Source organism: Chinchilla lanigera, unplaced genomic scaffold (assembly GCF_000276665.1).
Source record: "Chinchilla lanigera isolate Chin_1 unplaced genomic scaffold, ChiLan1.0 scaffold00117, whole genome shotgun sequence".
Lineage (NCBI taxonomy): Eukaryota > Metazoa > Chordata > Mammalia > Rodentia > Chinchillidae > Chinchilla > Chinchilla lanigera.
Genome location: NW_004955518.1, coordinates 2460442 through 2471612, shown reverse-complemented (window position 1 = coordinate 2471612; position 11171 = coordinate 2460442). Strand labels below are relative to the sequence as shown.

The window sequence follows — 11171 nt, the reverse complement described above, 5'->3', positions numbered from 1 at the left end:
AACTAATAAAATTGAAAGGGAAGCAGTACTCCCAAACTCATTCCTAGGAGCAAATATTACCCTGATTCCAAAACCAGAAAAGGACCCAGCCAAAAAAGGGAACTACAGGCCAATCTAGTGAACATGGATGCAAAAATCTTCAATAAGATACCGGCAAACTGAATGCAGCAAATCATCAAGAAAAAAATCACAAATCAGGACCGAATAGGATTCATTACAGGGATGCAGGTATGGTTCAACATATGCAAATCAATAAATATAATACACCACATAAACAGAAGCAAAGACAAAAATCACATGACCATCTCAATAGATGGAGATAAAGCATTTGACAAAATCCAACATCCATTCATGATAAAAAAACGTCCTGAAGAAATAGGTATGGAAGGTCTTTATCTCAATCAAGCCATCTACAACAAACAAATAGCCAACATCATATTAAATGGAGACAAGCTGAAAGCTTTCCCTCTAAAATCAGGATAAGACTAGGATGCCCCATCACCATTTGTGTTCAATATAGTTCTTGAAACATAGAACATCACCACTGCCTCCACCTACACCACTGCTTTTGCCACCCCCAACTCCCGCACCTCTGATACTGCCAATACCTCTGTGGGGCCCTCTACCTCCTCTGCATAGCAGTGTAGACCCTCTGCCTTGGAGAAGAAGCTGTATTGAGTTTATCTAGTGTGCCTAGGATGCAGGCATGGTAGATGGTGGTGGGGGCGGGGGCACAGATGCAGTGGGTGGTGGAGAAGCCAGCCAAGCCGTGGTGGAGATAGTCACAGGTGGGACTGGGGCTAGTGGGGGCACTGGCTGTATCAACCTAGCCTCACTTCCTCCCAGCAACCCCCAGTTCATCGCTCTCATTGTGGAGCAGCTCAAGAGCCAGGGCCTGTTTGACAGCTTCCACTAGCACTGCCTGACCAACATGGATACCAAGTCAGCTTGCCAAAACCTAAGGCAGAAAGTGGATAATTTTGTGTTGACACATCTGGACAAGCAGGAATGGAATTCCACAGTGAACAAGAACCGATTGAGAAATGGTTTGAGACACAGTGTGGTTCAGTCAGGGATGTTGGAAGCAGGAGTGGACAGGATTATATTTCAGGTACTGAATCCAAAGCTAAACCACATCTTCAGGCCACAAATAGAATGAGCAATTCATGAGTTCCTGGCAATCCAGAAAAAAAGAAGTTTTGCTGGTTGCCCCTTCAGGGCCTGAAAGCCAGGACCCTCCAATTCTGTCCAAAAACACTTTCTAAGGTAAGTCTGTCAGTCATCTTTGGCACGCTCCATTTAATTAATGGTGAAGAAATGGATTCCTGTTACTTATGAGTACCACGTCAGTCAGCCAGGGTCACTATTGATTTCAAGATCTCTGCTTTGGTGCACTGTCCAGATTGAACTGGGAGCAAGTCTGGCAGTGAGAAAGTTGTCATGTGTCCCTCTTTGTGTCATTACTTGAACAGCCGGTCCAAGAGTGTGACACCGAGTACATACCACAGAATTATAAACACTACAGTAACCTGAGGTGATCCTCAAACTTTTTTATTTGAACAAGACTGCACCTGACTGACAGGTGTGATGGTGCACACCTATAATCCCAGCATGTGGGAGGCTGAGCAGGAGGATCATTGCAAGTTCGAGACGAGCCTGGGCTAAAAAGTGAGCTCAAGGCCAGCCTGAACTGCATAGCAAGACCCTGTCTCAAAAAAAAGACAAAAAACAATACAAAAAAAAGACTGCACGTGGGTTGTAGAATTTGTGCTCAGAAATAAACAGAAGCTATAATGAAAGAACATAATCAATCCCAAAGGTAACATCAAAAAAAAAAAGGACAGTACTGTTAGTTTGGAGTAGAAATTTGACAGTGCTTACTTGATAGTATGTCTCAGAGTTACAGACTAGAACCTAGAAGCCTTTAGCATTGGATAGCCTTAAAGTTATTCTCATGTTTTTGTACATGAATCTTCTAGCCAGTTTCCTTTCCTTTGTCAGAGGTGACAAAACATGCAGCCATAGAATAATGAGGAAGCTCAGCTATAGGTATAAAGAAAAATACTTTCAGGCTTTCTGTCTAGTCTATCATTCTGGTCTGCAAGAGCTAGTAAGTCTTAGAAGTGTTTTGTTCTCATGGTTGCATTTTGTAGAAAAGTGAATGATCAATGAATAGCATTTTACAATAAAAAAGAAACATTAGCCAGAGCAATTAGACAAGAGAGAGAAAGGAAAGGGATATGTAAAAAGAGAGGAAGAAGTTTAAATTGTCTATTTGCAGATGACATGATCCTCTACATAGAAGACCCCAAAAACTCCGCCCAAAGGCCCCAAGAATTAATGACCAAGTTCAGTAGCATAGCAAGATACAAAGTCAACATTTGAAAATCAAAAACATTTCTGTAAGTCAATAATAAACTCACCAAGCAGAAATTAGGAAAATAATGCCTTTTATAATACCATCAGGAAAAATAAAATGGTTAGGAATTAACCTAACCAAGGAAGTGAAAGACATCTGCAATGAAAATTACAGTACTATGAAGAAAGAAATTAAAGAAGAGATCAGAAAATGGAAAAAAGCTGGGTGTGGTGGCACAGGCCTGTAATCCCAGCACTCAGGAGGCTGAAGCAGGAGGATCATTGTGAGTTTAAGGCCAGCCTGGGCTACAAAGTGAGCTCAAGCCCAGCCTGAACTGCACAGCAAGACTCTGTCTCAAAAAAACCCCAAAACAAACAAATAAATAAATAAATGAAGAAAAAGCAATTCTGGCCAAAAAGGGCAAGGCACAGGGCATCATAATTCTGGACTTCAAGTTATACTACAAAGTCACCATGATAAAAACAACATGGCATTGGCAAAAAACAGCCTTGTGGATCAGTGGAACAGAATACAGGATGAAGAAAGAACTCCAGGTACAACTTATTTTTGACAAAGGGGCCAAATGATTTCTCTGGAAGAAAGACAGCCTCTTTAACAAATGGTACTGGGAAAATGGCTATCCACATGCTAAATATTGAAACTAGACCAGTCACACTCGCCATGCACTAGACTAAATTCAAAATGGATCAAAGATCTAAATATTGAAACAGAAACACTTAATCTTTTGGAAGTCAAATAGGTAAAACTCTTGAAGACAGAGGCAAAGACTTTCTGAACACAACCCTGGTTGCATAAGAAACAATATCAAAAATTAATAAATGGGGTCACATCAGCTTAAAAAGCTAAGGAAACCACTAACAGCTTAAAGAGACAATCTTCAGAATGAAAAAAAATGTTTGGCAGCTACTTCTCAAAGACTAATATCAAAAATACATAAAGAACTAAAAGAAATAGATCTCTCAAATTTAAATGCCCAATCAAAGGATGGGTATCTGAAAGGAATAGACATTTCGCAGATAAGAAGTACAAATGGCCAATAAATACATGAAAAAAATGTTTGACACTGCTGGCCATTCCAGAAATACAAATTAAAACTACATTAAGATTCTCATTCCAAAATGAATGATTATCTTCAAAAAATCAAACAATAACAAATGCTGGAGATGCTGAGGAGAAAAAGGAACCCTTTTTCATTGTTGGTGGGAGTTTAAACTGGTATAACCACTATGGAAATCAGTATGAAGATTCCTCAGAAAAACTAAAAATAGAAATTCCATTTGGCCCAGTTATTCTCCTTCTAGGTATCTTCCTGAAATAGTTAAAGATATCATATTACAGTGACACTTGCATATCCATGTTTATAGCAGCACAATTAATAATAGCTAAATCTTGGAAGCAGCTTATAGGTCCATCAACAAACAAATGGACAAAGAAAGTGTGGTATTTATACATAGTGCAGTACTACTCTCCCATAAATGAGTCATTGGTAGGAAAATGGGGGACTTGACACCATAATAGTAAGTAGATCAGACACATGAGCTTAAATATTGCCTGATTTCTCTTATATGAGCACAAAGTTAAAGACAATAGGAAAAAAGAGGAGAAAAAAACTTATAATCCAGCTTGGCCAATCTGTCTGAAAATGTACCTTGATTTATACAGGTGTATTATTTTTCTAGGTGGCTAGTCTGGCTGTTCATTTGTATTTATGATAATTAACTTAATAAAGACTTTAAAAATAAATAAGTCTGATGCTGGCAAAAAAGAATTTTAAAATGGGGCTGGAGGTAAAAGGAGAAAATCATTTTTAAAATGTGGGAAAGGATACATTGATTCTTGCATTTAGTATTTTGAAGAACACACTGCTTACTTTTATACTTACATTATTTCTATGATGCTTTAGTCTATGTAAGTATGCTGCATTAGTCCATTTTCTGTTGCTAATAACTGAATACCACAGACTGAACCTTGCAACTAAGTGAAGAAAAGGAGTTTATTCTGGCTCATTGTTCTGGAGGTCTGGCTTTTTCAGTGGCAGAGTCCCACAGTATTTCAAAACATGGCAAGACAAAGAGAGTAGGTATGTGTGTGCATATATATACATGTGCCTTGGTCTCTTTTCTTCTCTTATAAATCCAATTAATCACGGAGGCTCTACCTTAATGACTCTATGACCTCCCAGAAGTCCCACTCTAAACATAGATTATTTTCTGTTTCTATGTTCTCTTGCTTGTTGTCCTGTCCCTCTTTGCTACTTTGAGCGTTATGTGTTTTTGAGAAATCTGCTTCTATAGTCAGCAAGGGATTTTGGCAACACAATTTGATGGTTAAAATAATTTGAAGGTGTGCCTCAGTCCCTGTGAAGGTGAGTTGACTTCCAGCTCAGTCTTAGTACAGTATATAGTGCATTTATCAATCACATATTTCCAGTGAGTTCACTCTGACTGAAAATACTTATCTGAATTTTTCTTTCTTTTTGAGACAGGGTCTCACTCTGCAGTTCAGGCTGGCCTTGAACTTGCTTAGCCCAGGCTGGTCAAATTTGCAATGATCCTCCTGCCTCAGCCTCCTGAGTGCTGGGATTACAGGTGTGTACCACCACATCTGGCTACTCATCTTAGTTAATTTATAAGTATATTTAATTTATGTAATGTGTGTGCCATTGTCTATAGCACTAATTAATATGTCTATGGCACCAAAACTTTCTATATTAGATTTCAATTAACTTGGCTTTCCCACTAGAATGTAATCCTTGCTCTCCCACTGCATTCCTACCATTGTAGGTTGGCACGGAGCCACAGTAGGTGTTCACTAAATATTTGTTTAAAAAAAGGATTGTAACATTTGTTAGTAACCCCAGCACTCAGAAGGCTGAAGCAGGACTGTTACAAGTTCAAAGCCAGCCTGGGCTATGTAGTAAGCTAGCCAACCTGAACTATATAGCGAGACCCTGTCTCAGAAAACAAAACAAAGCAAAACAAAACAAAAACATTTACTGAATACCTGTTATGTGCTAATTAATATAAGTGCTTTATAAATACAACTTTATTGGCTTTTCATAACCAAACGTTATAAGAACTATATCCTCATTTCACAGCTGAAATACACGGAGATTAAAGAAAACAAACCATTTCACCAGTTATTTATTTACACATCAGGAAAGCAGTAAATCAGAGGTCTATCTCCATAATAAATACTAATTTTACTCTGCTACAATTTTGGTGGCCAGCTGGGTTGTTTCACTGCTTTCTCTGATAATACAGATGGGCTGACTTCATAAGATAAAATAATGTATTAACAACTTGCATTGGTAATTTCCTTAGTTGTGAATACTTTAGTCAAAGGAATTAATTTATAATGATTACATTCTAAACATAATGGCACATGGCTGGGTGGGCTGATTGGAAGGGTGTATTCAGGAGTATCTTTTAAAATCACACCACATAGACATTTACTATTCAGCCAACATCAAGTGCCCACCAAAATCAGTTGTTTAGATGGCACAATTTTAACATTAGGGTTTCTAATAAAGAAGAAGGAACAAGGACAAAAATTTTAGCCAAGACAGCAGGTAAAAATCTAAAAGGCAAGGAAAACATGAGGCAAGAAAGAAAACAGAGGGGGAAATATACACAAAAGAAGAATGGGAATGGTACACACTAGGCTTTTTGGTTATTATTTTGTGTTTATTCACTTTAGCTGACCAACTTTCAGCCCACCTTCTTTCAGCTGTAGCATCTTCATTTACTCTTTGGGAATTCTGTTTTCAGATATCCTGCCTTCCCCTAGCCAAAGAAAGAGGAGCTGACTATAGCTAATCCAGTCAAATCTCTCCTCTAGAATCTGAGTCATTTGTTCTAGATGGTGCTGTGTAGACATTCACACTGCAGACACCACACGAGCTGTCTAATCTGTTCTTCCCAAATTAGTTCTTCAGTCTTCTCCCCTCAACTTTCTGAAATTCCACCAATTTGTGCAGATAAGCTTCCTTCTTTCTTAGGTTTATCAGGGATAGTCCTTACGGCTTACAGCAAGAGAACTCTAACTGGGATATGACCAAGTAAGAGTGGGAATAAATAAGGCCTAAAAATGAGATCCATCAGGAAATATATTTTCAGTTCTTAAAAAAAAAAATATCAAGTACAGAAAATTCTAGTTTAAACCTGAATCATAGGGCAAATTAGTGTTTGATCATCTTAGCACATACCTAGGACTGAAAACAATCATCCCAGAAGGTAGAAAGGTTCCCAGAATAATTTTCCTTTTCAAGAATAATCTGTTGTAGGATTGACGTCACAACCCTGAGAACTGAAAAGAAAATGCATTTCTTGCAAGGTAGAAGTTTTCCTCTGTTTTTGCAATTTAAAATTTTTGTTTCTTTGGTAATTTCACAACTTTGGCATGACTAAAGGTATTTTCTTTTGGTTTTTGATTTCATTGTTGCTGGTTTTTTTTTTTTTTTTTTTGAGACAGGATCTTGCTAGGTAGTTCAGGCTGGCTTTGGACTCACTATGTAGCCAGGTTGGCCTGTAACTCACAGCAGTCCTCTTACCTCAGCTTCCCAAGTGCTGGGGTTACAAGTGTGCAGAGCCATGCCCAGCTAAATTTTTCAATTCAAATTAAACTTCAATTTGATTAGTTCTCCCACCACACCCCTAATCCTTTGGGGTTCTTCCTTTTCCCAGGCACAGATTACATTCCCTGTGAAAGCCTTGGAGGACATACATATTTACACTGGAATGAGATACAAAACTATCCAAAAAGAGGGAAGAAATCTACAAGAGAACCCTAAAAGAGGAAATAACTGAACTCTTATCGATACTGGGAAAAAGTCTGGTTTCAAACTGGGTTTCTTACTGACTCTTTTGGTCATAAAAGGAATCATCATTTATGTCTAACAAGAGACTGCTATTCTCCTTTGCCAAAGATGCCAAAGTTTCACATGTTTTAAATACCAAGCAAACATCTCCATAGAGAAAGGCTTGTTGCCAATATCTGGTGTGTCCAGGAAGCCTAAATGATTTCATGTCTACAGCTCATCTTCACACATTAGGCTGTTCATATACTCAAGTAATAAATATGATTAAATCAGAAATCTAAATGTTTTTAAAAGGCAAACCCGGCTGGGCATTGTGGCGCATGCCTGTAATCCCAGCACTTGGGAGGCTGAGGTAGGAGGATCATCACAAGTTTGAGACCAGCCTGGGCTACAAAGGGAGCTCAAGCTGACGCCTGAACTGCACAGGGAGACCCTATCTCAAAAAGACAAAAAAAGAAAAAGAAAAAAAAAAGGACAACCCCTGTGATTTCTCAAATTATGAAGTGGGACAGATGACCTTACACAGGTCACAAAATGAAGTACACTAAGCTAGCCTCACTATGAACAAGACAGCAGTCTTCATATAGAATGCCCCTCATCCATGCTAATTGTTATGACCATTCTCTGCTGCTGGATAAGTGAGTCAAGGTAGGGTGCTGAAGCAGAATTTAGTTCTAAAGCTGTTTCAGCTGCTGGTTTTACTGGGTCATATTTTGGTGGTCAGAGGATAACCCCCTGCTCACCCCTCAAATCACATACATGACTGTTTTGTTAGTGACGTGCAAACACCAGATATAGTCCTTCACTAGCATCTTGTTATTTTACCAGCCATTAATCTCTCTGCTTTCATATATAAAATATTTTGCAATAATTTTATATCCTGAAAACTGGTGGGTGGAGTCTCAAGTGGTACCAAACTGAATTAAGGAGTAGTTTAGACACGATAGGAGTCGCGTGAGAAGGATCATCACTGGAACAGTGTTACCCAACTGCAGTCAGCTGTCCTGTCTATTAATCCAAAAGCTCATAAGGAGCCCGAGATTGGATTTCGAGGACTATGGTTTGATGGACAAGAACTAAACCCTACTTATTAGCTCTTGTAAAGATAGCTCCTTGAAACTATCTTTTCTTTATGTTTATTTGCTATGAAAAATGACATCAATTTTTGCTTGGGGGAAAATCATGTAGGCTGTTCTGTCAGGACTCCCAAATGATTAGGTGAGCCTTCAGTGAGAAAAACCTGAGGGTCCTTTGCTTTTCTAATAGTTACTTGGGCTTCAATTCTACAGAAAAGGGACTGGAAAAGTCATTCTATGAAATAACTCATTAATATCTGATGAATGATTCAGTGTTACGGGCCTACATATGTGACTGATGGTCACGTCAGTCATGCTTCTCAGCTAAGACTGCCTCTGTTCACATGGGATGGTCAGTAAGTAAGCCTTGCAAGATGACAGGAGTTCAGTTCTTTGTCTCATTTCTCAGAAAGAAAAATAATAGATAAAATCTTCAGACTTAAAAGGAAAAGGGAAGGGCATACACAGACACAGACACACACACACACACACACAGAGGCACACATGTGCACGTAGATATTTCTTACCTAGAGGGGCAACATAATTTAATGGCAAGAAGGCATTTAAGTGGCAAAATGACCAGAAGACACTTCTAATTCTTAAGACACTATAATGAGACAGTGGAAGAATATTATTATTAGGTCATTCTCAAGACAGTGGTCGGGGCAGTGTTCCTATGGAAAGACAGCATTTGTGAGCAGCAGGAGTTTTTCAGTGAAATTGTCCCTTTTGCCTCTTATCTGGCTTTCGGCTTGTGGCAAGAGATAATAAATACCCACTGTAGAAAACACGAAAAATACACAAAAATGGTTTTTAAAAACCACCCATAATCTCACTACCCAGTGTGATGACTGTCAATATTCTGGTATAGTACAAAAATTTTTATTATCTAAATAAACATGTAAATATTATCTAAATAAACATGTAAATAACAATAAACATTGCTTCCTTTCCCTTCTTTCTTCCTTTCTCTTTCACCCTTTCTCTCTTTATCTTTCTTTCTTTACCTTCCCAACCCTTCCCTCTTTCCCTCCTGCTCTCCCTCCCTTCCCTCCTTTTTTGAGTTTTTCAGAGACAGGGTCTCACTATATAGTCCAGGCTGCCCATGAACACACTATGTAGTCCAGGCTGGCCTCAAACTCACAGCAATCCTCCTGCCTCAGCCTCCCAAGTGCTGAGATTACAGGCATGTGCCACCATATTCAGTAGGTCCTGCTTTAATTTAACTTTATATCACGTGCATTACTTCAGGTTTAAAAACATTTTTATAATTATCACACACATCTGTACGATAAAAACTGACTAGAGAGAAAAAAAAAACTGACTAGAGAAAACAAGAGGAAAAATGAGCAATCTAAAATACTGAAGAGGGAAGATGATCACCCCAAGTACAGATTACCGATTGTCAGTCCTCAAAGTTACGGGGGAGAACTCTCAGATGAAAAATCAGGAACTAGTCCAACACCAACAACTTGTTACACTTACAATGAAAAGGTAGTTGTTAGCAAAGGTAGAATACATAATGCTAGATACCAAGAAATAACCGTCACTGTGCAACACCAAATGATATTTGTCAGATTAATGTATTTTTAGAGAAAACATGTACAAAGGTGCTGCTGCTTGAAAGTACACTGTTCCTAACGTGCTGTCAAATTTCTGACATCAGGCCCTTTGTCCGCAGACTCAGAGAGGACTGAGAAAAGGAAGTGAGCAGTAGATACTGTAGAACTTTCCACCACTTAGCAACGTCCCCCACCCCAAACGAGTATTATTGTCAAGGACAAGAAAATAAATCAGGTGGTATTCAACCTCTAGAGAAGCACTCTGTGTTTGCAGGCGGTAGATCCCGAAAGGACTGGCCCCTCCCCTTGCCTCCAAGCTAGCTCCCATTTCCCATTACCGCCTGGGGTGGAGATGGGCGGGTGAGGGTCGAACCTGAGCCACAGCCCGCACGAAAGAGCTCAGATAAGGACCCTGAAAGATTGTAGTTTAGTACAAAGATGATGGCTGTGCAGTCAGAAAGAAACCACATTCCAACCCAAAGGTCGCCACCTTTGTGACATTTGGAAAATCATCCAAACTTTCCAGGATTTTCTTTATACAGCGGGGATGATATAACCTATTTCTCATAGTACTAGGTGTTTTATGAAAGCTGGTTATTAACACTTATGATTCATTTTTATCTCATATAGTTCTACCTGTATTTTAAAATTTTATCATGGATTACAACTCATTGTAATGGTGGTCCTGGCTTGTTGCCCTTGTTCATTTCATTTTTATCATTAATCTACTGGACTTATAATATTCCAAATAGATTCCTTCCATCCCAGAACTTGTCATTTGATATTTAATAAAGCATATAGATGGCATTGATTATACTCTTTAAACATTCATTAAACAAAAAAACTCCCTCAATTTTTTTCACTGAGAGCCCTCTATATGCTGAGCATTATGCCAGTCGATATGTCTAGAACTTAGTAAATCTTGGTTGCATAAGAAAATCAAAGGCACAATTGTCTCAATATACTTAGAAGAGGGCTTAGACAAATATTAAAGAAAAAAGTAGAGAGTTAATAAAAATGTGCAATTCTAAATTGCAACATGAGTTAAAAATAATGTTGATTTAATTTTTAAAAAGCTTCCTGCTAGGGAAAGAACATAAATTAAAAAATCATACGTTACAGTAGAACAGTAATTAGAAAATTTTATTTTTAAGCCATAAATTAGATAAATAATTTTGAGTAAAGTGTTCATTTTTTGTGGACTTTAGTTTCTTTGGCTGTAAAACCAAATACAGAGGTCACAAACAAAAAAATTTCTACATAACTTACAGCAGGCGTGGTGGCACATGCCTGTAATCCCAGGACTCAGAAGGCTGTTCAGGGCCAGCCTGGGC

General features: G+C 38.5%; 1 pseudogene; it reads left to right on the top strand.

Moving 5' to 3' along the window:
• Positions 1 to 706: 706 nt before the first annotated feature.
• LOC102028223 lies at positions 707 to 1265 on the top strand (annotated as a pseudogene).
• Positions 1266 to 11171: the final 9906 nt, after the last annotated feature.